The sequence below is a fragment of the Penaeus japonicus genome, unplaced genomic scaffold, assembly GCF_977035675.1.
Source record: "Penaeus japonicus unplaced genomic scaffold, GWHDUDI00000001_assembly GWHDUDI00000037, whole genome shotgun sequence".
NCBI lineage: Eukaryota > Metazoa > Arthropoda > Malacostraca > Decapoda > Penaeidae > Penaeus > Penaeus japonicus.
The window spans coordinates 1,877,194-1,882,193 of NW_028234439.1; the positions used below are offsets into that span (position 1 = coordinate 1,877,194).

A 5,000-nucleotide genomic window follows, 5' to 3' on the forward strand; every position below is an offset into this window, starting at 1 on the left:
GTAAGAACTGGGATGACATGATGTTTTAATGATTTAATGAGTGTGCAGCTTGTGTGCAAACTAATGTTATGTACGGATAGAAGACTTCCTTTTTCCCTTTGTTTCTCCAGACAAGTGAGACAAAGTAACACAACCTAATATAAAAGAACGACTGCCTGCCTATTGCTGCCGTGGTAATTAGTTAGAAAGGGGCGCTGAAACATGACCTACTGGGGTTTCTGACATGCTTCACTTTTGTATAAACAAGAAAACAAACAAATAAAGAGTTCGATACACACAAGTCACACGCCAGCTCCATTTTTCTTCCCAAATCAGAACGTTCTTACCGCTTTTCACACACATTCACAGCAGCACAAAGACAAACCATCAACAACAACAAAAAAACAGACTCATTCAAACGACCTCAAACTTCTGTTATGGTCAAAGGACATCGCAAGTCGACCCACACAGCCAGGCCTACCCAGTGCCCTGAAATAACGGCGTGTGTGTGTGTGTGTGTGTGTGTGTGTGTGTATGCCCTTTGGCCCTTAACTCAGAAGACCAATCATTCAATTCCCGGGGCGTCAGTCAGTGTAGACACACTACCCGACGGGGACAGTGGCGCCGCTCTGCCGCGTGGTGCCGCTCCTCGCTCAGAACTGCCACTTAACTCCAGATACCAAACCTCTACTTAAACTAGATACCGGTCCCTGCCTGCAGCGAAGGGGAGCCTAGTCGCTATTACCTTCTTAATATAGATTTATTGCATTTGCTAGACGGACGAGAAGCAAGGAGTGCGAACGCAGGATAAACCATGATGAGTTTCTTGCTTGCGTATGTCGTACAGGCCCTATAAGTTGCCCAATTTTCCTTTTTAAAATGAAAAAATAAGCAACATGGGGCTACAGAAGCGATGTACTTAGTGTGTACCTCTTTCATCATGTTTATAAGCAATCTGATGTACTTCAAAACAAATTTATGTACTGCAAACGAACTTAATACCACATTAAGACCTTGTAATGCCCACAGATGGCCTGATGACCCTCTCTTGGAAATGTTCTTTCTCATGGCTCCCCAGGCGCTCACAGATTTTTGATAATGCCTGTACACAACCCCAGACAATCTATTTTCGTGTAGAACAAGACTGGATACCAAAGTAGTACCAAAGTGTCACAGGAGTGAAATTCCTGAATCAGAATTACATGCATTACCTCAAAGAAAGGATCAATGGATCTACTTAAATACATCAGACAACGAACCTAAACAAAAAACAAACGGTCTTTAAACACATCAACATTGGCCAGACTCGACGTCACAAAACTGACACGTTATTATCTGAGGCCAGGAGTTAAACATCGAAAAAAAATATATATACACACTTCACAGGTCACACACAATTCTTCCTCCTCTCCGAAATCACACCAGCGGCGGTGACCATAATAAGAACGAACACGCAGCACATTCCTGGAAGTATATGTATGTTAGATCTTCCGATTACACAAGATCCGAATATTTACGTCCAGTGACTACTAGAATTGCGAAAGGTGGTATTTTTAGCCCCTCTGTTTATAGAGTTTGGAAGAAATGCAGACCTTTCCTAGAATAGAAGACTAATACGATGTAGCGTGTGGTTCTCTTCCCTGCAGGTGAGCGGTACGGGGCTTCCATAGGACGAGGTACTTTTCCACAGACGCTACCTGGACGAACCCGCACCTCCCGCCTAAGATAATGAGGACCGGATCAAGTTAGAACATGTCTTCCCCAATCACTCCGGACACATGGACACAGAAGAAGAGGGAGAAAACACCCAAAAGAGAAAGAGGAAGACGCCACAACGCGACACACACACTCGACGACCAGGACAAACAAACAAAGAAAGAAGATAATCTAGATTCTGAAAACAAAAAGAGAAAAAAACGTGACGCCACAACGCGACACACGCACTCGACGACCAGGACAAACAAACAAAGAAAGAAGCTAATCTAGATTCTGAAAACAAAAAGAGAAAAAAAAAATAAAAACGTGAGGATCCTTGAAGGAGAGGAAGAGAGTTTCCAAGGAAGGGGAAATCAGACCGATGTGCAAATTAAGATAACGATCAGTTCGCGGTAGATTCCAGGAAGCTGAACAGCGGTCGTCTAGCCAGGGAAACTGCGGTCACAGACGAAGGTACAAGCGCACTCAACCCTCTGAGGCCTCCAAGGTATGTTATGTTTGTCTTGGTTTATAGACGAGCAATAAGAAAAAACAGAACAAAACAAAAGGACATCGCAACGAAGAAAAAAACAAAAAAACAAAACAAAAGGACATCGCAACGAAGAAAAAAAAACAAAAACAAAAAAAAAAGGACATCGCTACGACTCGATACCGTAAACAAACAAACAAAATTACCTAAATAAAAAACAGACAAAAACAAAACAAAACAATAACACACCTATACACCAACGAAGTGCACTTTCTAAGTCTAGAATGGAGTCTCATTTAATAGAACTTCCAAACGTCTTACCTCAGAAGAGCGAAGAAAGCAGATTTAAAGACAAACTCGAATGCGAAACTATTCTTTTTAACGGCAGCAGATACACGACGTGGTTAGACGAGCTGGGCATTGCTTACTGCTGCTGCAACGTCGGCACAGCTTCGGAAGAGGTCTTTTGCAAACCTGGATGTTAAGTGGACAAGTTTCCCGATGAAGAGGAAGGGGTCTATGCCTCTTGCTTTGTGCTTTTGGTTTCTCTTAAAGGAGGGCTTTGCTATGTGTTAAGTTGGGACGTGTGGATGCGAAAGTGCACATGTATTTTGGAATGTACACATACAGAAAAAAATATATATATATTTGCGGTACAAACACACACACACACACACACACACACACACACACACACACACACACACACACACACACACACACACACACACACACACACACACACACACACACACACTCACACACATACACATATATATGAGAGACAGAGAAAGGGGGAAAGAGAGATAGATATATAGATAGATAGATAGAGAGAGAGAGAGAGAGAGAGAGCGAGAGAGAGAAAGGTGGGGGTGAGGAGGTCGCGACGCGATCGAGAGAAATGGCGAGCACAAAGCAAGATCAAGACAGACATCGTGAAGAAACCCATTGCCACACATGTTGCATGCGACTTTGAACACCTCCGCTGCAACCCGAAGACCTGCGCAGTAGGGCTTGGCCGCCGGGACGGAATCAGGTGAGGGTTCTGGTGGTGGGGGTGGGGGGAAAGGGGGGAGGAGGGGAGGGGGGCTCAAGTGGGAGTTCAACTCGTGGTTCTATCCCTCGAGGCGCAAAAATGTGGCACAAGAAATTACACGCGTGAGATTATGCTTCGCCGGTAGAGTGGCGACGTGTTAGAGGGTGTATGACCTTCAGCGCTAACACAGGTATCAATTTCGAGAACGTAGAGGGTAGCTTAGCTATTGCGAATGCATGACTGTTCGTAAGAAAAGACAACGGAGAGAGGTTGAAAGAGAAGGGGAGAGGCTCATACATCTTCAAGAACTTTCTCGCATCTGATATGGCGTGAAAATGTTTAGATATATTATACGGAATATAAAACACTGTAATGAAGCATTACCTACAAGCACTCGAAGTCTAAAAACATACAAAGAAAAGGTTTCTTTTCAACAAAAACAACAACACGAGCTGTCTACCGTATAACCAATGACGCTCACAAATTCTTAGAGAGTAAACATTATTCAATTTAAAAAGTAGTTTGAGCCGCCCAAAGAACTAACATCGACTAGCACCCACACCGGAGTCAAAAAGTGCGAGTGTCCAAGCACCCAGGTCGTCTATGCCCAGGTTTTTGTTACGCCACAAGGACATTCTGTGCCCTTGAACAGCACCACTCCACGGATTCAAGAAGCAATCATCACAAGGACGGAATTCACCCAAAACAACCAAAAGGCTCTTGAAAAGGACTGTATTGCGTCCTTAACCTTCACCCATTCCGATGACCTTCCCTATCACCCTGTCCTGGCCTCGTCTTCATCTAGGCTGACCTCTGCCACTGACCTGCCTGACGATATTTCTTTGGCTCGATTCCTCCCAGAGATTTTTAACTCTGTCTCCTTGCCCTGATTTGCCTTTCATTTTCCTTAAAAATAGCCTACCTCACTCTTCCATTTCCTTTCGCCCTTTGTCATTCCACCCTTCGCTTCTTCTCTTTCCTTTATTCCCTAACTTGCACGTTTCCTTGCCGTCCCCTACCTTACCATTCCTTCCCTTAACACCCTATTCCTTATTTTTCCCTTTCTTTTCGTCTGATTCCTCTCTTATCTCTTTCTTTTCCCTTCCTTTTGTCTTTCCTTCCCCTACACAGCGCCTCCCTTACTCTTCCTTTCCCAATTGTCTTACCTCATTGCTTCCCCAAATCCCCTTCCCTTTTCCCACAACTCGAAACTTTCCTTAGCCTTTCCTGAATGTGGCGGTTGATTTAAAACACCCTATCGCCATTTTATTAACTCGTAAAAATGATTGGTTCCTCGACAACAGCTATTGTCTGCCAGTCGTTAAAAAAAAAAAAAAAAAAAAAAAAAAAACTTGGAATCTCCCGAAGTGAAATTGTCGAAATCTGGATGTTCATTGTTTTTTTCTCTCGTTTTTTTGTACATCGCTTTAAAATGAATTAACCTCATATTTCGACATGTCTGGATTCGAAATCATGTCGGGTTTGATTTCACCGATGTATCTTTTAAGTAACTATGAGCTGAGGTATTATCATTGGCTTCCCTCTGGCTTCTTAGTGTTTTATATACACATCATTCTCTCTCGGTGTTGCGTGTTGGAGTAGTTAAAAAAGAGAGAGATAAAAAAAAATGTGATGCAGAGAGCTATTCTGAGACAGCCCATGCTAGTCATAAAAATGAAAAGGAAAAAAAGGAAGAGAAAAAATTAAAAGCTTTTTTTTTATATAGTTCTTCATGGTTTAAAGATTGTTTCTCTTCTTGAAAAAAAAATCCTTCGCAGTGTCAATAGAATTACTAATCTA

General features: G+C 42.8%; 1 protein-coding gene across 3 annotated transcripts in view; it reads right to left on the bottom strand.

Moving 5' to 3' along the window:
- The window catches only part of Pino (protein pinocchio), a 142,011-nt gene that overhangs the window by 24,958 nt on the left and 112,053 nt on the right, over nt 1-5,000 (bottom strand). Inside the window, exon 1 of one of the 3 annotated variants that reach the window (XM_086532587.1) lies at nt 2,486-2,597. The exons of the other annotated variants lie outside the window; for them this stretch is intronic. The gene's annotated coding sequence lies outside the window, so the exon portion shown is untranslated. Of the gene's footprint in view, nt 1-2,485; nt 2,598-5,000 lie in introns of those variants that run through there. 3 annotated transcript variants of the gene reach the window in all.